The 23,242-nt window shown below is 42.4% G+C and overlaps 2 long non-coding RNA genes across 4 annotated transcripts; one reads left to right on the top strand and one right to left on the bottom strand.

Annotated features, from left to right (window-relative positions):
- Positions 1-1,072: 1,072 nt before the first annotated feature.
- On the top strand, positions 1,073-9,032 carry LOC139052953 (uncharacterized). Its single transcript, XR_011510142.1, has 3 exons — positions 1,073-1,416; positions 2,918-3,054; positions 8,264-9,032. It is a non-coding gene; the product is annotated as an uncharacterized lncRNA (long non-coding RNA).
- Positions 9,033-14,572: 5,540 nt separating this feature from the next.
- Positions 14,573-22,901, bottom strand: LOC135913910 (uncharacterized). Of its 3 annotated transcripts, none has more exons than XR_010568163.2 (3): positions 22,733-22,901; positions 20,760-20,896; positions 14,573-15,634 (listed from the first exon to the last, which is right to left on the bottom strand). It is a non-coding gene; the product is annotated as an uncharacterized lncRNA (long non-coding RNA). The 3 variants fall into 3 exon arrangements; XR_010568162.2 differs by lacking the exon at positions 22,733-22,901 and adding an exon at positions 22,604-22,680; XR_010568161.2 differs by lacking the exon at positions 22,733-22,901 and having other exon boundaries at positions 20,760-22,405.
- Between the last annotated feature and the right edge of the window lie 341 nt (positions 22,902-23,242).

Raw genomic sequence — 23,242 nt, 5'->3', positions numbered from 1 at the left:
CAGGCATTGTCAACTCTGGGTCCCACCGCTGACTGTACATTTCCGGTAAAAAAATCACACAGGAACTCCTCTCGGATTTGTCTAAGTGTGCGTAAGCATGCTCTTCATCTTCTTCTACACGCAGCCCATGTCGTTATCAATGTTATGAGACTTGATCCGACAAGTATGAGCGACAGCGCTGCGGCGACACGGGCTGCTCTGGTCGGCAGCGCAAGCAAAGTACTGCAGGTGGCGGGGCCAGGCGCGCTGGTGACGTTCCGTTCGTTTTGAGCCGTTATCGCTCTTTAGCCCTCCTCATCCGCGACGAACCATTATCAACCGTTATCCGGCGGCGGCTGCTTGTGGCACGGCCGCGCGAACCGTATCTTGAAAGCGAACTGCATTGTGGACAGAGTGTGCCCACTGCTGAAAACTTCACGCGCTGTGTTCTCACCGTTTACTTCGCTTTGAAAACAGACGCGCGCACACCTATCTTGAAAGTGATCTGCGGAAAGCGCATAGTGCGGCATAAGCTGAAAGCTTCGTGAGCGCAGTGTTCTCGCCGCTTCGGTCGCGTTGAAGCGAAGCTAGCACGAAGGTGAATTCACTCGCTGCTGCGGGTTCTATTTTGAAGGATATCGTGCGGTACGGACTGACGGACGGATGGTTTTTCTTGTTTGGGAAGTATAGAAATGCTTACGCTATAAAAAAAATCGCAGGGTTCGCGAATTTCGCGATAAGAACAAACACCAACCTACTCCCCCGCCCCCCGCTGAGCGATGCCGTCTTGATCGCCCCCTCCCAACCCCGGGAAAAGGGACACTACCTTTCTATATCAGTTGAAGAAAGGATGATGAAGCGTTAACAACGACAATAACGGCCTTTTCGAACGAGTTGTCTTATGGCCTCTGAGATTTGCGCGCGAACCTGGGAGGCCATAATTGGCCGCTTAATAGCATAAAAAGACAAAGATAATGCCAAACGACACAACTAAAAATTCAAACAAAGAACTGATCTTAGCTATACTGTTTGGGGAAAAGAAATAAAAAATTAGACAGCCGCAACACACGCCACTAAAGCCACCACCGCCGGCATAACGCGGAACCAACGGTTGGCAACATTCATTCGCGCGTCATTGCTTCGTTCGCTTCGTCTCCGCAACGGCCGCAACGAGAGCCGCCATCTTCTCGCGCCTAACGTTTTGTATGGCTTTGTTCTCTGCAATCCGCGCACACAGCTCATCGGTGGCTGCACGTCTGCTCGGCGTCGCAATGCAACCTGCGTCATTTTCTGGTGCTCGCGCAATCGGTGTGAAACATGTCGCATGTGAAACGTTTGATAGAAGTGCCTCACGTCCAAGTCAAGCCGCCGTACGGGTGTATGGCTGTGCGCCCCGTTCTCGGAAGCGTCGACGGGTTTCCGGCATGCGGATTTCAGGTACGTGCAAATGCGTTTCGCCGTCCTATTGAGCTCCGGAGCAAAGCGTGCAATATTTCATGTGAAAGATGCAGTGCCCGTGATCATGGTGTGAATTTCGAGCGGCAAACGAGAACTTTGGCACTTAGAGCACACCGCGGCTGCTAAGTCAGCGTGGAAATTGTTTTACGTTACCGTAATATGTTGCTGTCAGTCTAATCTGCGGTTTGTGGACAGCTAGCCCATTGACTTTTGCTTGTGGCAGCGATAGGTATATAAATGGAAGCGATAATAATTTTCGAGAGCGGAGAGTTTTTTCGCTCGATGTTTGGTCGTGTTCATGGCGTTATGAAAGCTAGAAAACTAACTGGCTTGATCGTGCTTAGTTCCAACTCCAAGGAGCGTAACGTTGGTGCTGTATATGTTTGTTTTCGGTGTCACGAGTACCACTTTCATGCTTTTGTTGCATGAGAGTGGTAGCTGCTGCGTGACGTCTGGGTAGAACGCAATAAAAGCAATTTCCTCACTCATACGTATGCAATATGAGGTAACAAAATTTCCAGCGTTTTATTCGGAGCGTAAATATCCAGCATAGTTTAGTAAGAAACTCAAATTCTGTGTTAGCTTAGTAGGCGTGAAACAAGTGAAACTCGCATTCCTTTTTGAATTTTCGCCCAAACTGCACCGCCCCCAGATGCGTCATCGGGTAATTGACAGTAGCTTCGCTACGTGAGTTTTTATGCGCCTATATTGCCCGGTTAAGTATCCTGTTAATTTATGCCGACGCTCGTTCATCTTGATTTTAAGCGGTTACTATCCCCGAGTACCGGACGATGCCAAACTTGTGAGGTGTAGCAAACGCGGGAAATTCAAAGTGGCGTGGCTGCAAGTTCCTGTTTTTACGTTTCTTGCATTCAAAGCCAACAGACACAGTATCACTGATTTATTTCCATTTCTGCTGTACTTGATCAATCTAATGTGACAACTGCATTTGCTCTTTAATGTTCTCCATTTACTGTGTATTCAGCTTGGCTGCCGCCCTCTCTTCAGAGGATGCCGCTGTGATAGCTCTTTCGTATAGCACATGCCTCTAGGCCCTTGTGTTTCAAGGACTCCGGAGAGGCAGCAGTGCTCCAAGTAATTTTACCATCCTATATATTTTCTATGTTGCATCATTCTTCCACGATGGATTTTAATGTTAATAGTATTCGTCATTAGTCATCGCCATAATTTTATAGCACGTAAATTTTACGCACTTTACAGCGACAATTTTTAGGCCAGTTTACAGCCAAGTCACATCTTCCATAATACATCGTCAACATTACCACTTGTCATGGCGCTCTTTGGCCAAACCTGGCCCTTGCGCCATAAAACACCACACATCATCATCATCAGCTTGGCTGCCAGAAAATGCTTGAATTTCTTTCAGTATCCAAGTGACGAAATATTTCACTGACGGCCGTGTGTGAAACACGCAAGATGACAAAACTGATAGCAAAATGATGAGATATTTCTTTCATAGCGTTTGGACTCGACTTTTGGTGAGGATGTCGATCGACCTTGGGCCTGGTGACAGCATACCCGACATCGCCAAAGTGCAGCCTATCAGTAGAGTGCCCCCGAATGGACCATCAACATCGGAAAATGAAGCAGAGCCAGGTAGGGGTAATTTTTACTTTGGAACAGAATACTGACAGCTGCCTCTTTTTTTAAGAACTAAATAACAAATTTACAAACCAATCCTTTCTCTTTGTGCAGCCTACATAGAATTGTTTTTTGCTTGTTATACAGACCTTCAGAAAGCAGTTCTTCTGAACCCTTTTTGCATGGACAAATAAATAAAGGGGAGCGCACTTTCTGAAGAAATTGATGCACTGAAATGTGCGTTCGACACACAGTGAGATGCAAAATAACCAACTTTAAAGCGGTAAAAAAAATTGAAACATGTTCTAACATCATAACCCGCCTTGGCATACGGATCTAAATATAACAGCAACGGAGGTGCATGCAGAGAAGTGTTTGTAATTGTTTGCAAGATATGTACATTGTCTAAGAAATTGTTTTTATTTACTTGGAGCTTCTTGGTGCCATGGCAGTGCAGTAAAAGCTCAAAATGATGCCCCTGCTCCTAATAAAGCACCTTTAGATATTAAAATGAAATTATGGGCTTTTACATTCCAAAACCTAAAGTTTTGGGAACCTGGCTTCTTTAATGTACACCTGAATCTAAGGGCATAAGCGGTATTGCATTTTACCCTCATTGGAGGGCAGCTGCCATGGCCTAGATTGAAGCTGGGACCAGCATGACTGAGCAGCATGGCATCATGAGAAATACTGAGAAAATGAGAAATACTGCTTAGAACTACCAACTTCTTGGCTCACAAGCACTTTGCACTAAGTTGTATGGAGTACTGACAGCGACTGTTTATGTACCAATTTCTTTTTAGGCTGACTCCATTATTAAGGTGTGAAGCTTCAATTAGTCAAAACCAGCCTAAATTACAGAACCTGCTCAAAACACGCACCATGTATAGCTGGATTTGGACATGCAAATGGAGTCAATTCATGTCGCCGAAAATGGAAGTGGCAGTCACACTATTTCTATTTCGTGCATTTTGCCTAGAACATAGTCAATAATAGTTAATCAATTTCTAAAATATTCTTTTCAAAAAGTTTTTTTTCAAACATGAAAGGAGGAGCCAAATGGTGTTCAGGTGCACGAGCGGTTAGTTGCATGGCACTTCTTGCATGTGTTCACTGGCTTCTTTCAAGCTTGAAAAGAAAAATTTGTTGCACCTACTGAGCAGTAGAAAGCTGGATTGGGAATTTTTCAGGATGCTCTACAATTTTCGCACTGACACTTTTGCTTTGAATAAAATATTTGAGCAGTTAAATAATTGTTAATACCTAATTACCTAATTAGGAAAAATGCAAGAATTGGTTTTACTTCCTCAAAACGATGACAAACGATATTACCTTGGTACTGTCCAGCTACGTGGCACTTGTACTTATTTAAAGTTTGCGCATGTCATACAGACCACCTGGCAATTACAAGGCATATATAGAAGTGGCTAAGTTGTGTGAGCCAGCCATGTGTAGCGAATCATGAGAAACAGCCATGTTTCTTTGACTTAAGGGCAATATAAGAGTTACATGCTCGACACCTTGTATCAGTGTGCTCTAGGCCTGTTCGTAATTTAGCTGCTACATAAACGATATTTCTCCACGTGTAAGCTCATATGCATCTTTCAAGTATATTGCCTCATGTGTCCAAAATAGACCATCTTCGCACTTCCTTCATTATGTCATCTGTTGCTGTGCTAAATTTTTAACATGCAACTGCACAAATTTTCATCTAGTTTTCGTATTTCCTCCTTGTTTGGTGGCTTTATTTCTGAACAAGATGTTTTCGGTAAACCCTGTTCCACACAGCACTACACAGCATTTCTGCCTTGAGTGGGAATTTTTTTTTTTCAGATTGACATTAATACATGTTGCCTGGGCAATATAAGGCATTCTACATAACACGGCCCTGCAATAATGTTTTATATTGCATTCCAGCATCATGCAAAACTGTTTACTTACCAGATTAGAATATGTATAAATGTTGGAAGTAACAGAACTGGAAGAAGCCAGCAGATAATGAGGATATAGCTTAAAAGGACGTCTTGTTGGGCGAGTTGGTCACAATTCATCTTGGCTACTAGGCGCGAAAACACACACGACACAAGGAAGGGGACGGGACAGAGCGCTCTGTCCCGTCCCCTTCGTTGTGTCGTGTGTGTTTTCGCGCCTAGTAGCCAAGATAATGAGGCCAAGGAAAGCATACAGGAACATGTTTTAAGTTTTTTATATGAAGTATAGAAACGATAAATTCTAGGTAAGTGAAAGTGGATTAAAAGATATTCACCTGTGGGTGGGGAACGGACCCATAACCTTCGCATTACGCATGTGATATACTAACCACTGTGGTACTACGGCCGTGTTCGAGCGTCGACAATCTGAGGGGCCATTGTGGATGGTTGAATGCTGCCTCGGTGGCACAGTGGTTAGTGCAACGCATGCCTAATGCAAAGGCTGTAGGTTCGTTCTACCCCCATGCCTGGTTGTTTTTTTTTGACCATTTTCATTTCCCTTTATCATTTCTACATTTAAATAGAAAATTACAAATAAGTTTCCACGTGCCTTCCCTGGCATCTTCCAGCTGTCATTCAGAAAAATTTTGACCCTCAGTATCCTTTCTTCTCGTTTCGAAGAACAGGAGCTTCATTTTAAAAATAATGAATTCACCTTGTTCAGCATCTCATTGTGGTCTCAAATCTTATCACAGCATGTGTATTACTAAGTGAAGTTTTTGTCAAGATGATGATATAGCATGGGACCTAATTAGTAGCCTTTGTGTACAGATATATGACTAATTTAATAAATAGGCGGATTTTAAGAAGCACTTCTAACATGGTCTGAGCATGTGTTTAAAAAAACTAATCTAGCATGATTTCAGGCATAACTGTTGCCCCTGAAAAATATTTGGATCATCTGCATTGGCATTGTTTTTAGAGAGCACCAATACTGCTTTGATAGAAGTAGCCTCGTGGAACATGAAGCATCGCTTCTTGCTGAGTCAAGGAAATATTATCTACATATCTGAGGTGCATGTGTCATATGCTCGAATGCTGTTTAAAGGCTGCTAATAAGAAAATTGCTTGACTTGCCTTCCAGAGATTGCTTCAGTAGTCTATGCTACTCGATCATAAACAATTTACCATAGTGAACATTCATCACAGTTGGCTTTGCAATGTTTATGCAAAATACCACAATTGCCTACTAGACATGTGACTGCACTAAAACTTGGAATTAATGACCAGTAAGATTTATGGGACAGCAAAACTTAGTTTATTACTCCTGTTTCTGCCATAGTTTCTTACAGTAATTACTAGAGGGAACTCTGGTGCTGGAGTCGCACCACCATGGGAATCATGGGAAGCACATGGATTTGTCTGATATTCGTGCTTGTGAATTCAGACGTTCTTGTGGCTTCGTATATTATACGCTATATAAATCTTATTGTCGTAAATTTCAGCGCAGTCTATACTCTTCGAAGTGCAGAAGACGGCGCCAACATGCGCAATTGCTATTAATTGCACCGATTGAGCTTGTCCAGGTGGCCAAATCGAAAGGCGCCAAGCGTCTTAAGGCGCTGGTATGCCCGCGATGAATTCATCAGGGCGTTGCACTCGCTTGTCGTTACATGCCTCCGTGGCTTAATGGTTTCGATCAGGCTTCTGTTCTAGAGTTCCTGTGTTTGAATCCTGTCGTCGGATGATTTTAATGTTTTTTTATTTATTACACAGTATATTGTTGAAAATGACTAGTTTACAAAGTCACAAAGCCGTTTGAAGCCAAACAGACGAAGTTTAGGCAAATCCATATACTTCCCATAATTTCCATGCTAGTACAGCCGTTCCTGTTTGATCTCCTGTGGACACTAACGTCGGAGTTCCCTCTAGTAATTATTGTATGAAACTCTTATTTCTGCACCTTGCTCGTGCAGAAGCGGCACCACACCTGCTGCGTAAACATGCACTACCTTTCGGCCAAGTGCAGTGAATGCTGTGAACTCGCCCTGTACAAAGCCTGCACTAAGTAAAACAAATCACAACATGCAGTTGCTGCCACATTGAACTGGTGGAATGAGTAGTGAAATGCAGCACCTCCTTAACTAGTTCAGAAAGTGCAGGTTATTCAAGTGGAGATTATATAGTAACAGAAGTTGAGTGATTCTGCATTACATTCACGAAATATACTTCATGATACTTTTCCATTTATTTCCTCAGTTATTAAGAATCCCTTTTGCATTGTTGGACAAAACTACAGAATGCCAACATATTTTCTAGCATTCACTGGTAGCAAACATGTCAAAACTTGTTCTAGTTTCTGGATTGCCTCTTTAGCCGTTAACCCCCAAGTTAATTCCGGAAAAATGTACCGAATTTTTTACGTACTCAATTTTTCGGTGTCATTCTCATTCTAAAAATATATTACTTCATTGGTCTCTGGTTAGAAATAACACAAAAAGAGGAGCTGCTCTTGCGGGCAGCTTTCCCTCAATGCCGGCTGTAACTCATCTTTGACAATAAGAGCAGCGTAACATCGGGCAGAAAGAGTGCGACTCGTCATTGGCCATATTGGTACTGCCTCCAGTCACTAGTACAGCTTGGGATCAATGGTTAAATGTTGCGACTTTGTTGCTGCCCAATTTTAATTCTGCAGCTGTTACACTTGGGTGTAGCGTGTGTATGTACGTGTGCATGCATTAAAATGATTTCACACTAGAGCAAAGCAACTGTAGTGCAGAGAGGCATTAGTTATCTTTATATGTTTGCTTTGTAAAGATGCACTAAGTTTATCTTTTGCAGTATAGACTTGGCGCTCATTGGCCAAAGATGCCCTTGTGCTACTAAAACCTATCAATTAATTCGCTTTCAGTCTGTGAGTTTTAATTTGTTTTTCTTGAACTGTGCAACTCCCACTCACTGGACTGCATGTCATCTGAGGTGTTCCTTTTTCAATCAAGAATGTTGAGGTTGTGTTTGTGTAACTCGATTTCTTGCCTCAAACGAGCTTGTGCAAACTGACCAAGCTGATAATTCTACCTGCTTATATATTAAATATGTTGCGGTTATGAACCCTCATAATGAATGACACAAAGTATAAAAATTTCATCTAATAAAACAATTTAATGAAATTTTTCATGTTTCTCGTGTTCATGTTCACTTCTCTACTCTAGTGTCCTGTCTGCATGCCTCACCTCTTTTTTTGCATATTAAATATCGTATAAACTTAACCATGCTTTTTTACCACAATGCAGGGGGAAAAGGTTCCGGTAACACCATGCATTCAGTATGGTGGCCCAGATGTGCATGCAAGCAACCTCCTTCATGTGGACCAAGAACTACTCTGCAGTGTCTCGCAGACTTCCATGCGAAGCCCTCAACATTCTCGTCTCAGTGGAATGGCTGCTCATCTATCTGCGTGTCCATCACCAAGACGGCCAGTTGTAAAGCTCTTGTACCCGTTTAAGAAAGCTTAATGATTGTTTTATTTAGTTTTCACGGTTGGCCGTAGAATCTTAACATTGTTGATGTTTCTAACATTTTTACCTGGCACAAAGTGGTGCAATAACTTTAAACCAGTGTAATGTATTTAAATCATGCTCACTCTAATGCCTATCTGGCTTTGTTTGTGTTTAAGAAATTTGAATGTCTGATGAGGTAACGGCTTTTGAATTTGTCATCGTGGCTCGTTTCAATGAGCTGCTAGGAAATAAGACGCAAAACTTATCACACGCCAGTTGTAGAATTTTTATTTTCATGACTAGAGTATACACGTTTCAAAAGATGGAAAGTGTGGAAAAAGCCTCAAGAACATAATCATCCTAGGATTGTCATGTCCTTACAACTCTGCAATGACTAATGCCTCATACATCTTGGGAGCACATTGGTCGCAATGCCTACAGGTATACTTGATAAGAGAATAGCTTGCACTCAGATTTGCGATTTGCCACGCAGTTGATGGCTGATGGCTTTTGTTTGCCGTCTTCATCTTACTACTATGTATTCAATATTCATTTAGATGTGCTGCGGTTTTTTGCAGTCACCTATATATATATATATATATATATATATATATATATATATATATATATATATATATATATATATATATATATATATATATATATATATATATATATACTTCGTTTCAATAAAAATTTAGTTGAGAGTTAGCGCTCATCCTGTCTGCTTCTAGTCTGTGTCCGTGTCACTTCGCGCTACAATCCAAGATCATGTTACTGTACTAACTCGCACAACTTTCTATCCTTGTGTTAAAGACACACTCAGACTTGTTCTTACTTATGTGACCGGTTATTTTTGTGCTTTATAATAAGATGCAGTGCTTTTCGAATGAAAACATGTAATAAATAGTTCGTAGTCAGGCTACTTAAAAAAAACTGTTCTGCTTAAAATTTAATTGAGCAAGCCTGTGCCCATTATTTGGTGCTTATGTCTTTGTATTAGTATGGTTTTACTCCCTATTTTCCTTTTTACATTTAAAATGTGCAAACATTATTATGTAACCATTTCTCTTTAATGAAATAAATACTTCTGACATTTCGTCACAAATTTTACAATGATTTTGTTCAATTAGGTAACCTTAGACTAGCTTATTGTTATTCTGGTAGCTTAACTTGCAATGCCTGTGGTATATTCAATGCAAGCACATGGTGAAAAATAAACTAAACTATTGGGTATAAGCAGGTCACTGGCAGTAAATAGAGCATACATATATTTCAGGAAATAGTGCATGCTTATATATTGAACAGCATGCACAGCTACACATGCTGTTTTGTTCGTAAATGCTGAAACATTAATCGGCGTGGAAGCACTTTGTTCTTTGGCTTTCAGTGCTACCTTTAAGTCATGTGAAAGTACTAGTAGAAGCATCCCGTGGAGATAAATGACAACTTTAATGAATAGAGGTATAAAATGTGTGCTTAAAACGGCAAAAAACTGCTTGACAGGCAAACGTATGCTTCTGTAGTAGTGCACTTGTTACCGTCGCCAATCCATGCATTGCTTGCGCTCAATTGCATTCAATATGAGCTACAACAACGAGCTGTGGTGTCTTTCCCTCCTGGTCGAGCTGGGGTTGCGAAAATTTTTGACCAAGAAAAGTGGAGGTTTTTAATTATTTCTGAAATGCATGTAACCATGCTTTTGGCTGTGTGCTGTTTCCACGGCGTTATAAGTACTGGTGCACCAAGGTGCGGGAGATCCTGTGTCCTTAGTGCAGCGCGCATTGTTATTGCGCTCTGCATCCTGCCGGCAGTGTACTATCACTGCAGAGGAAGATTACGAAAAGCATGGCCTGTGTGCCTTGCTGCAATGGCGAAACCTTAAGTTGTTTGCCTGAAAGGGACGCACATTATGCTACCAAATGACGGACCAGAAGCGCAATATGAGGACGCCTCACAGATTCTGGCTCATACTGAACAAGGTAGTACCATAGCTAAGGCTAGGCAGCATTCACAACAGCTAGTCTGGCCATCAACTACATGGCTGTAGCGAACGCTAAAATACTTGCAGGGATAACACCCTTTTGGAAGGCTGTTGTCCCTGCTACACCCATATTGAAAGGGTGGTGTCTGCGTTACACCCCATATAGAAAGGGTGTTGTTTGGTTTTACACCCATAGGCGAGGTGACGTCATATTAACACCCCTTCTTTTGTGGGGTGTTAATTTGCATCCCGTTGCTTGGGGTGTAGCAATACACCCAAAAAGGGTGTCACCCATGGGACAAGTCATTTACACCCTTAAGGGTGTTAAAATTTTTAGAGTGTAGCCACCTTGACACGTCGGGTACAATGTTCACGTAAACGTTGCCGAGCCGGGCTGTCTGAACCCGACTCGACCCGCTCCTGTCGGATTCATGTAAACGTAGCAGACATTGTAACCAGCGTCGCGGGAAAAAAAAAATTTGCGAGTACGTCAATCAAACTCTATAGAAACTGGAGTTACTGGCAAGTCCTTTTGCAGGAGGACAGTGAATGTACGCTTGCTTAACTCCCGTTTTGGAGAGTTATCGTACTCCGCCGATGGATACTTCGGCACTCTTAAGAAAAAAGCAAACAAAATTTTTCTTCGTCCCCAAACAATAATTGTCATCTGCCGTGCATTTCCATAATTATTTAACGCTGCGCCCTCTGCTTTCAGGCCATACGAACGGCATGCGCGTACGAGGGCTTATCAGCGTGACATAATTCTCAAATGGGGCAAGCATTACTTGCAGAACAAAAGGCAGGGCTTGTGGGTAATTCGTGCCTGATATTTTAGAACTGCGGGCTGATGTGCATTCAGGCTCGTGGTCACACGCAAAATAAATTTTACAGATTGTCAGTAGTTCAAAAGCCATCGCTCTTCGTTGCATCGATAACCTGGGACGGTTAGATCACAAAGTCATTTTTGAAATATGGTTTGCTATATTAAGTAGAACATAACCTCAAGATGACTACATAAATACACTCAAATGAGTTCGCCTTTTCTACGCATTATTAACAAGCAACGTAACTCACGCGATCACTTTCGATACCAATTTTATCATACAAAATACGGTACTCATCGACTTCAGAGGACGTTTTACCTCGGGAGCTACTAACTACACGAGAACGGCGAAATTGTTTTGATCGGCATTCGCTGCACTAAATATGATAGAAAATGTTGGAAAAAAATTAAAAAGAAACGTTACCGACTACAGGGCATATATTTTTTTACTGAGGCCATCATTTTTTTTTTTACAAAAGTTGTTGTATACCACAGAACCATATAAAAAAGCACAGTCTCGGCCGAAAGGTGGGACAGTCATTGCGAGAGTGAAGTATTAAACGAACTTACAAGAAGTGAGGTTTGTAGTTTTACCGGCAGTATAAATTATAGTAAACATCTTATAATTAAAAGCGTGGTATCACGCGCGCACAGGCAAACATGAACAGATCTCACTCGATGACCGCGAACACGCTCTCAGAAGGCTGGCGTGATGAAGTGGGCAAACAGATGGGAGCGAACGCCTCGTGCTGTCTTTGGCCTCAACGTGTATCCGAAGCTTGAGTTTACGCGACCTCCAACACTACGCGCGCGGGAAGACAGCGCACACGAAGCGGCCAGCCGTCTCGCTCGCTTTTCCCCCGCCTCAGCCTACCTCCAAGGGTTGGCGCACGGGTCGCGTATGCACTCAGCTGTGCGGACAGCCTTGCGCTCACCACTCCTCGAAATATAGCACTTACACTCTCTGAGTTTACACCCTCTAGGGCCCATCTTGTCCCCAAAGAATAACGATATGCCTAACTTGAGTTTCGTTTTTTGAGAACTCCATGCTCGCTAATTCCCCGTCAAGCGTGCTATGCAACGCTGATGACGTGCGTGCCACTTTGCCACCGAGCGTGCGACTCAAGGAAAGGAAAATCACCCAGCATAGGCGACGATTGTTGCGAGGGGAAAAGCCCCAAATTGTGCACTTGTTAAGCGTATTTTTCTTGTGGTCCGAACCAGGGTAAACATACTCCATCTGGGGGTTTGAGGACTCTCCAGAACTTATTATCCCTTGTTCGAAAAGTGGAGAGGGCCTCCCACGCATAAATATGCTGACAGTTCACCTTAACGGGCTCTATGCACCTGGCCGAGAAATCTTACATGCCCGTATGCTCGGACAAACCGCTGCGGCAGTGATCACATTCACTGGCAAGGCTGTACCCTTCTACGTGCGATACTACAGCGGTGAAGTACGATGCAAACCATACCGACCAACCACGCATTTCTGCCGCATCTGCCACCAAGTCGGCCACCGGACCGATGTATGCCCAACTCCAGAAGCAAACGTATGCCCCCAGTGTGGTACACGGAACCCCACTCATGATGACCCCTGTCACCCCCGGTGCGCCTTATGCCAGGGGCCTCATCCTACGGCTTCCGAGGAGTGCCCTGATCGACTGAAGAAGGCATCGTCAGCATCCCAAAGGACCAGCCGCCGGGACTACTCACGGTCGAAGTCTCGGTCACGTACAGGCCAGCAACGGAAGCGTTCCCGCTCCAGGTCTCGCTCCTTCTCGCGGAACCAACAAGGAGCGACCCGGAACCTCAGCGGACCTGCTGTACCGGTATCACAAGCGGTGAGCTGGTCAGTACGGCTTTTCCCCTATCACACAGTCCACCAAGACAACACCCTCTCATCACGTCTACACACAGCACCCACCCCAGATAATTCTTCACCCATACACAATACTGATGTTCAACTGCAAATTCTAGCTGAACTAAAGGCCATTAGAGAAGAAAACAAACGCCGTCATGAAGAAAAAAAAAAACTTCGCCCGCAGATTGCAGAACTATACGCGACTCGTACTGCCACTCAGCATTCCACACTCTAAAAATTTTAACACCCTTAAGGGTGTAAATGACTTGTCCCATGTGTGACACCCTTTTTGGGTGTATTGCTACACCTCAAGCAAAGGGTGCAAATTAACACCCTACAAGAGAAGGGGTGTTAATATGACGTCACCTCGCCTATGGGTGTAAAGCTAACAACACCCTTTCTATATGGGGTGTAACAGACACCACCCTTTCAATATGGGTGTAGCATGGACAACACGCTTCCAAAAGGGTGTTATCCCTGCAAGTATTTTAGCGTTCACTACAGCCATGTAGTTAATGGGCAGACTAGCTGTTGTGAATGCTGCCTAGCCTTAGCTACGGCACTACCTTGTTCAGTATGAGCCAGAATCTGTGAGGCGTCGTCATATTGCGCTTCTGGTCCGTCATGTGGTAGCATAACGTGCGACCCTTTCAGGCAAACAATTGAAGGTTTCACCATTGCAGCAAGGCACACAGGCCATGCTTTTCGTAATCTTCCTCTGCAGTGATAGTACACTGCCGGTCGGATGCAGAGCGCAATAACAATGCGCGCTGCACTAAGGACACAGGATCTCCCGCACCTTGGTGCACCAGTACTTATAACCCCGTGGAAACAGCACACAGCCAAAAGCATAGTTACATGCATTTCAGAAATAATTAAAAACCTCCACTTTTCTTGGTCAAACATTTTCGCAACACCAGCTCGACCAGGAGGGAAAGATACCACAGCTCGTTGTTGTAGCTCATATTGAATGCAATAGAGCACAAGCAATGCATGGATTGGCGACGGCAACAAGTACAGTACTACAGAAGCATATGTTTGCCTGTCAAACAGTTTTTTGCCGTTTTAAGCACACATTTTACACCTCTATTCATCAAAGTTGTCATTTATCGCCACGGGATGCTTCTACTACTACTTTGACACATGACTTAAAGGTAGCACTCAAAGCCAAAGAACAAAGTGCTTCCACGTCGAATCATGTTTCAGCATTTACGAACAAAACAGCATGTGTAGCTGTCCTTGCTGTTCAATATATAAGCATGCACTATTTCCTGAAATATATGTATGCTCAATTTACTGAAAGATACCTGCTTATACCCAATAACTTAGTTTATTTTTCACCATGTGCTTGCATTGAATATTGCAAAGGCATTGTAAGTTAAGCTACCAGAACAACAATCAGCTAGTCTAAGGTTACGTAATTGAACAACATCATTGTAAAATTTGTGACGAAATGTCAGAAGTATTTATTTCATTCAAGAGAAATGGTTACATAATAATGTTTGCACATTTTAAAAGTAAAAAGGAAGATGAGTAAAACCATACCAATACAAAGACATAAGCACCGAATAATGGCACAGGCTTGCTCAATTAAATTTTAAGCAGAACAGTTTTTTTAAATAACCTCACTACTAAATATCACGTTTTCATTCGAAAAGCACTGCATCTTATTATAAAGCACAAAAATAACCGGTGTCTTAACACAAGGATAAAAAGTTGGGCGAGTTGGTACAGTAACATGATCTTGGATTGTAGCGCGAAGTGGCATGGACACAGACTAGAAGCAGACAGGATGAGCGCTAACTCTCAACTAAATTTTTGCAAGCTAGTCTCTTATTAAGTATACCTGTAGGCATTGCGACCATTGTGCTCCCAAGATGCATGAGGCATTAGTCATTGCAGAGTTGTAAGGACATGACAATCCTAGGATGATTATGTTCTTGAGGCTTTTTTTCCCCACTTTCCATCTTTTGAAACGTGTATACTTTAGTCATGAATACAAAAATGCTACAACTGGCATGTGATAAGTTTTGCATCTTATTTCCTAGCAGCTCATTGAACCAAGCCACGATGACAAATTTAAATGCTGTTACCTCATCAGACATTCAAATTTCTTAAACACAAACAAAACCAGATAGGCATTAGAGTGAGCATCACTTAAATACATTACACTGGTTTAAAGTTATTGCGCCACTTTGTGCCAGGTAAAAACGTTAGAAACATCAAAAATGTTAAGATTCTACGGCCAACCGTGAAAACTAAATAAAAAAATCATTAAGCTTTCTTAAACGGGTACAGGAGCTTTACAACTAGCCGTCTTGGTGATGGACACGCAGATAGATGGGCAGCCATTCCACTGAGACGAGAATGTTGAGGGCTTCGCATGGAAGACTGTGAGACACTGCAGAGTAGTTCTTGGTCCACATGAAGGAGGTTGCTTGCATACACGTCTGGGCCACCATACTGAATGCATGGTGTTACCGGAGCTTTTTCCCCCTGCATTGTGGTAAAAAAGCATGGTTAAGTTTATACGATATTTAATATGCAAAAAAAAGAGGCGAGACATGCAGACAGGACACGAGAGTAGAGAAGTGAACACGAGCGCGAAAAACATGAAAAATTTCATTAAATCGTTTTATTAGATAAAATTTTTATACTGTGTGTCATTCATTATGAGGGTTCATAACCGCAACACATTTAATATATAAGCAGGTAGAATTATCAGCTTGGTCAGTTTGTACAAGCTCGTTTGAGGCAAGAAATCGAGTTTCACAAACACAACCTCAACATTCTTGATTGAAAAAGGAACACTTCACATGACATGCAGTCCTGTGAGTGGAAATTGCACAGTTCAAGAAAAACAAATTAAAACTCACAGACCGATCCTGAAAAAGGAATAAGCACCTGCTACTGCAAAAAGCGAATTAATTGATAGGTTTTAGTAGCACAAGGGCATCTTTGGCCAATTAGCGCCAAGCCTATACTGCAAAAAATAAACTTAGTGCATCTTTACAAAGCAAATATATAAAGATGACTAATGCCTCTCTGCACTACAGTTGCTTTGCTCTAGCGTGAAGTCATTTTAATGCATGCACACGTACATACACACACATGCTACACCCAAGTGTAACAGCTGCAGAATTAAAATTGGGCATCAACAAAGTCGCAACATTTAACCATTGATCCCAAGCTGTACTAGTGACTGGAGGTAGTACCAATATCGCCAATGACGAGTTGCACTCTTTCTGCCCGATGTTATGCTGCTCGTATTGTCAAAGATGAGTTACAGTCGGCATTGAGGGAAAGCTGCCCTCAAGAGCAGCTCTTATTTTTGTGTTATTTCTAACCAGAGACCAATGAAGTAATATATTTTTAGAATGAGAATGACGCCGAAAAATTGAGTACGTAAAAAATTTGGTGCATTTTTCCGGAATTAACTTGGGGGTTAACGGCTAAAGCGGCAATCCAGACACTAGAACAAGCTTTGACATGTTTGTTACCAGTGAATGCTAGAAAATATGTTGGCATTCTGTAGTTTTGTCCAACAATGCAAAAGGGATTCTTAATAACTGATGAAATAAATGGAAAAGTATCATGAAGTATATTTCGTGAATGTAACGCAGAATCACTCAACTTCTGTTACTATATAATCTCCACTAGATTAACCTGCACTTTCTGAACTAGTTCAGGAGGTGCTGAATTTCACTCCTTATTCCACCAGTTCAACGTGGCAGCACCTGCACGTTGTGATTCGTTTTACTTAGTGCAGGCTTTGTACAGGGCGAGTTCACAGCATTCCCTGCACTTGGCCGAAAGGTAGTGCATGTTTACGCAGCAGGTGTGGTGCCGCTTCTGCACGAGTGAGGCGCAGAAATCAGAGTTTCATACAATAATTACTAGAGGGAACTCTGACGTTAGTGTCCACAGGAGATCAAACAAGAACGGCTGTAGCAGCATGGAAATTATGGGAAGTACATGGATTTGCCTAAACTTCATCTGTTTGGCTTCAAACGGCTTTGTGACTTTGTAAACTAGTCATTCTCAACAATATACTGTGTAATAAATAAATAAACATGAAAATCGTCCGACGACAGGATTCAGACACAGGAACTCTAGAACAGAAGTCTGATATTGAAACCATTAAGCCACGGAGGCATGTAACGACAAGCGAGTGCAACGCCCTGATGAATTTATCGCGGGCATACCAGTGCCTTAAGACGCTTGGCGCCCTTCGATTTGGCTACCTGGACAAGCTCAATCGTTGCAATTAATAGCAATTGTGCGTGTTGACGCCGTCTTCTGCACTTCGAAGAGTATAGACTGCGCTGAAATTTACGGCAATGAGATTTATATAGCGTATAATATACGAAGCCACAAGAACGTCTCAATTCACAAGCACGATTATCCGACAAATCCATGTGCTTCCCATCATTCCCATGGTGGTACGACTGCAGCGCCAGAGTTCCCTCTAGTAATTACTGTAAGAAACTCTATGGCAGAAATAACCGAAGTGCCTCGCATTTTGTTCTGTAGTAATAAACTAAGTTTTGCTGGTCCCATAAATCTTACTGGTCATTAATTCCAAGTTTTAGTGCAGTCACATGTCTAGTAACCAATTGTGGTATTTTGCATAAACATTGCAAAGCCAACTGTGGTGAATGTTCACCCTGGTAAATTGTTTATGATGGAGTAGCATAGACTACTGAAGCAATCTCTGGAAGGCAAGTCAAGTAATTTTCTTATTAGCAGCCTCTAAACAGCATTCGAGCTTATGACACATGCACCTCAGATATGCAAATATTTCCTTGACTCAGCAAGAAGCGATGCTTCATGTTCCACGAGGCTACTTCTATCAAAGCAGTATTGGTGCTCTCTAAAAACAATGCCAATGCATATTATTCAAATATTTTTCAGGGGCAACAGTTATGCCTGAAATCATGCTAGATTAGTTTTTTTAAACACATGCTCAGACCATGTTAGAAGTGCTTCTTAAAATCCTCCTATTTATTAGACTAGTCATATATCTGTACACAAAGGCTACTAATTAGGTCCCATGCTATATCATCTTAACAAAAACTTCACTTAGTAATACACATGCTATGATAAGATTTGAGACCACATTGAGATACTGAACAAGGTGAATTCATTATTTTTAAAATGAAGCTCCTGTTCTTCTAAAGGAGAAGAAAGGATACTGAGGGTCAAAATTTTTCTGAATCACAGCTGGAAGATGCCAGGGAAGGCACGTGGAAACTTATTTGTAATTTTCTATTTAAATGTAGAAATGATAAAGGGAAATGAAAATGGTAAAAAAAAACAACCAGGCATGGGGGGAGAACGAACCTACAGCCTTTGCATTAGGCATGCGATGCACTAACCACTGTGCCACCGAGGCAGCATTCAACCGTCCACAATGGCCCCTAAGATTGTCGACGCTCGAACACGGCAGTAGTACCACAGTGGTTAGTATATCACATGTGTAATGTGAAGGTTATGGGTCCGTTCTCCACCCACAGGTGGATATCTTTTAATCCACTTTCACTTACCCAGAATTTATCATTTCTATACTTCATATAAAAAAACTTAACACATGTTCCTGTATGCTTTCCTTGGCCTCATTATCTGCTGGCTTCTTCCAGTTCTGTTACTTCCAACACTTATACATATTCTAATCTGGTAAGTAAACAGTTCTGCATGATGCTGGAATACAATATAAACATTATTGCATGGCAGTGTTATGTAGAATGCCTTACATTGCCCAGGCAAGGTGTATTTATGTCAATCTGAAAAAAAAACATTTCCACTCTAGGCAGAAATGCTGTGTACTGCTGTGTGCAACAGGGTTTAACGAAAACAACTTGTTCAGAAATAAAGCCACCAAACAACGAGGAAACATGAAAACTAGATGAAAATTTGTGCAGTTGCATGTTAAAAATTTAGCACAGCAACAGATAAAGACATAATGAAGGAAGCGCGAGGATGGTTTATTTTGGACACACGAGGCAATATACTTGAAAGATGCATATGAGCTTACACGTGGAGAAATATTGTTTATGTAGTAGCTAAACTACGAACAGGCCTAGAACACACTGATACAAGGTGTCGAGCATGTCAATCTTATCATGCCCTTAAGTCAAAGAAACATGGCTGTTTCTCATGATTCGCTACACATGGCTGGCTTACACAACTTAGCCACTTCTATATATGCCTTGTAATTACCAGGTGGTCTGTATAACACATGCAAGCTTTAAATATGTACAACTGCAACGTAGCTGGACAGCACCAAGGTAATGTCGTTTGCCATCGTTTTGAGGAAGTGAAACCAATTCTTGCATTTTTCGTAATTAGGTAATTAGTTAACAACGATTACTTAACTGCTCAAATATTATATTCAAAGCAAAAGTGTCAGTGCGAAAATTGTAGAGCACCCTGAAAAATTCCCAATCCAGCTTTCTGCTGCTCAATAGGTGCAACAAATGTTTCTTTCAACCTTGAAAGAAGCCAGTGAACACATGCAAGTGCCGTGCAACTAACCGCTCGTGCACCTGAACACCATTTGGCTCCTCCTTTCATGCTTGAAAAAAAACTTTTTCAAAAGAATATTTTAGAAATTGATTCATTATTGACTATGTTTTAGGCAAAATGCATGAAATAGTGTGACTGCCACCTCCATTTTCGGCGACATGAATTGACTCCATTTTCATGTCCAAATCCAGCTATACATGGTGCGTGTTTTGAGCTGGTTCTGTAATTTAGGCTGGTTTTGACTAATTGAAGCTTCGCACTTTAATAATGGAGTCAGGTTAAAAAGAAATCGGTACATAAACAGTCGCTGTCAGTACTCCATACTCCTTTAACTTAGTGCAAAGTGCTTGTGAGCCAAGAAGTTGGTAGTTCTAAGCAGTATTTCTCATTTTGACCTAGTGTTATAGCCCACTTACTATGATGCCATACTGCTCAGTCATGCTGGTCCCAGCTTCAATCTAGGCCATGACAGCTGCCCTCCAATGAGGGTAAAATGCAATAACGCTTATGCACTTACATTCAGGTGTACATTAAAGAAGGCCAGGTTCCCAAAACTTCAGGCTGTGACTTTGGTATGTAAAAGCCCATAATTTAATTTTAATATCTAAAGGTGCTTTATTAGGAGCAGGGGCATCATTTTGAGCTTTTACTGCACTGCCATGGCACCAAGAAGCTCTAAGTAAATAAAACAATTTCATGGACAATGTACATATCTTGCAAACATTTACAAACACTTCTCTGCATGCACCTCTGTTGCTGTTATATTTAGATCCGTATGCCAAGGCGGGTTATGATGTTAGAACTTGTTTCAAACTTGTTTTTTTACCGCTTTAAAGTTGTTGGTTACCTTGCATCTCATTGTGTGTCGAACGCACATTTCAGTGCATCAATTTCTTCAGAAAGTGAACTCCTCTTTATTTATTTGTGCATGCAAAAAGGGTTCAGAAGAACTGCTTTCTGAAGGTCTGTATAAGAACAAAAAACAATTCTATGTAGGCTGCACAAAGAGAAAGGATTGGTTTGTAAATATGTTATTTAGTTCTTAAAAAAAGAGGCAGCTGTCAGTATTCTGTTCCAAAGTAAAAATTGGCCCTACCTGGCTCTGCTTCAGTTTCCGATGTTGATGGTCCATTCGGGGGCACTCAACTGATAGGCTGCACTTTGGCGATGTCGGGTGTGCTGTCACCAGGCCCAAGGTCGATCGACAGCCTCACCAAAAGTCGAGTCCAAACGCTATAAAAGAAATATCTCATCATTTTGCTATCAGTTTTGTCATCTTGCGTGTTTCACACACGGCCGTCAGTGGAATATTTCGTCACTTGGATACTGAAAGAAATTCAAGCATTTTCTGGCAGCCAAGCTGATGATGATGATGTCTGGTGTTTTATGGCGCAAGGGCCACGTTTGGCCAAAGAGGGCCATGACAAGTGGTAATGTTGACGGTGTATTATGGAAGATGTAACTTGGCTGTAAACTGGCCTAAAAATTGTCGCTGTAAAGTGCGTAAAATCTACGTGCTATAAAATTATGGCGATGACTAATGACAAATAGTATGAACATTAAAATCCATCGTGGAAGAATGATGCAAAATAGAAAATATACAGGATGGTAAAATTACTTGGAGCACTGCTGCCTCGCCAGAGCCCTTGAAACACAAGGGCCTAGAGGCATGTGCTATACGAAAGAGCTATCACAGCAGCATCCTCTGAAGAGAGGACGGCAGCCAAGCTGAATACACAGTAAATGGAGAACATTAAAGAGCAAATGCAGTTGTCACATTAGATTGATCAAGTACAGCAGAAATGGAAAATAAATCAGTGATACTCTGTTGGCTTTGAATGCAAGAAACGTAAAAACAGGAACTTGCAGCCACGCCACATTGAATTTCCCGCGTTTGCTACACCTCACAAGTTTGGCATCGTCCGGTACTCGGGGATAGTAACCGCTTAAAATCAAGATGAACGAGCGTCGGCATAAATTAACAGGATACTTAACCAGGCAATATTGGCGCATAAAACTCACGTAGCGAAGCTACTGTCAATTACCCGATGACGCATCTGCGGGCGAATTCAAAAAGGAAAGAGTTTCACTTGTTTCACGCCTACTAAGCTAAGACAGAATTCGAGTTTCTTACTAAACTATACTGGATATTTACGCTCCGAATAAAACGCTGGAAATTTTGTTACGTCACATTGCATACGTATGAAAGTGAGGAAATTGCTTTTGTTGTATTCTGCCCAGACGGCATGCAGCAGCTACCTCTCATGCAACAAAAGCATGAAAGTGGTACTCGTGACACCGAAAACAAGCATATACAGCGCCAACGTTACGCCCCTTGGAGTTGGAACTAAGCACGATAAAGCCAGTTAGTTTTCTAGCTTTCATAACGCCATGAACACGACCAAACATCGAGCGAAACAACTCTCTGCTCTCGAAAATTATTACCGCTTCCATTTATATACTTATCGCTGCCACAAGCAAAAGTCAATGGGCTAGCTGTCCACAAGCCGCAGATTAGACTGACAGCAACATATTACGGTAACGTAAAACAATTTCCACGCTAACTTAGCAGCCGCGGTGTGCTCTAAATGCCAAAGTTCTCGTTTGCCGCTCGAAATTCACACCATGATGACGGGCACTGCATCTTTCACATGAAATATTGCACGCTTTGCGCCGGAGCTCAATAGGAGGGCGAAACGCATTTGCACGTACAGCCTCCCTGATTTTTAATAATATAGCGCGAGCGTCGACTGAACTGCTTATAACTGCTTATAACGGCGATAAGCGTGCAACAAGGCGAGAGTTCGCGCACGAGCCTTGTTGCCTTGTTGCACTCGCCTTGTTGCACGCTCTTTTTGCACGCTTATCGCCGTTTTAAAGCGCTCACCAGCAGTTCAGTCGACGCTCGCGCTATATTATTAAAAATCAGGGAGGCTGTACCTGAAATCCGCATGCCGGAAAGCCGTTCACGCTTCCGAGAACAGGGCGCACAGCCATACACTCGTACGGCGGCTTGACTTGGACGTGAGGCACTTCTACCAAACATTTCACATGCGACATGCTTCACACCGATTGCTCGAACACCAAAAAATGACGCAGGCCGCATTGCGACGCCGAGCAGACGTGCATCCACCGATGAGCTGCGTGCGCGGATTGCAGAGAACAAAGCCATACAAAACGTTAGGCGCGAGAAGATGGCGGCTCTCGTTGCGAAGACGAAGCGAACGAAGCAATGACGCGCGAATGAATGTTGCCAACTGTTGGTTCCGCGTTATGCCGGCGGTGGTGGCTTTAGTGGCGTGTGTTGCGGCTGTGTAATTTTTTATTTCTTTTTCCCAAACAGTATAATTGAGATCAGTTATTTGTTTGAATTTTTAACTGTGTCATTTGGCATTATCTTTGTCTTTTTATGCTATTAAGCGGCCAATTAGGGCCTCCCAGGTTCGCGCGCGCCAGCTGCGCGCGCAAATCTCAGAGGCCATAAGACAACTCGTTAGGAGATGCCGTTCTTGTCGTTAACGTTTCATCATCGTTTCTTCAACTGAGATAGGTAGTGTCCCTTTTCCCGGGGTTGGGAGG

The sequence above is a fragment of the Dermacentor albipictus genome, unplaced genomic scaffold, assembly GCF_038994185.2.
Source record: "Dermacentor albipictus isolate Rhodes 1998 colony unplaced genomic scaffold, USDA_Dalb.pri_finalv2 scaffold_46, whole genome shotgun sequence".
Classification (NCBI taxonomy): Eukaryota; Metazoa; Arthropoda; class Arachnida; order Ixodida; family Ixodidae; genus Dermacentor; species Dermacentor albipictus.
This window is presented reverse-complemented; position numbering and strand designations above follow the sequence as displayed.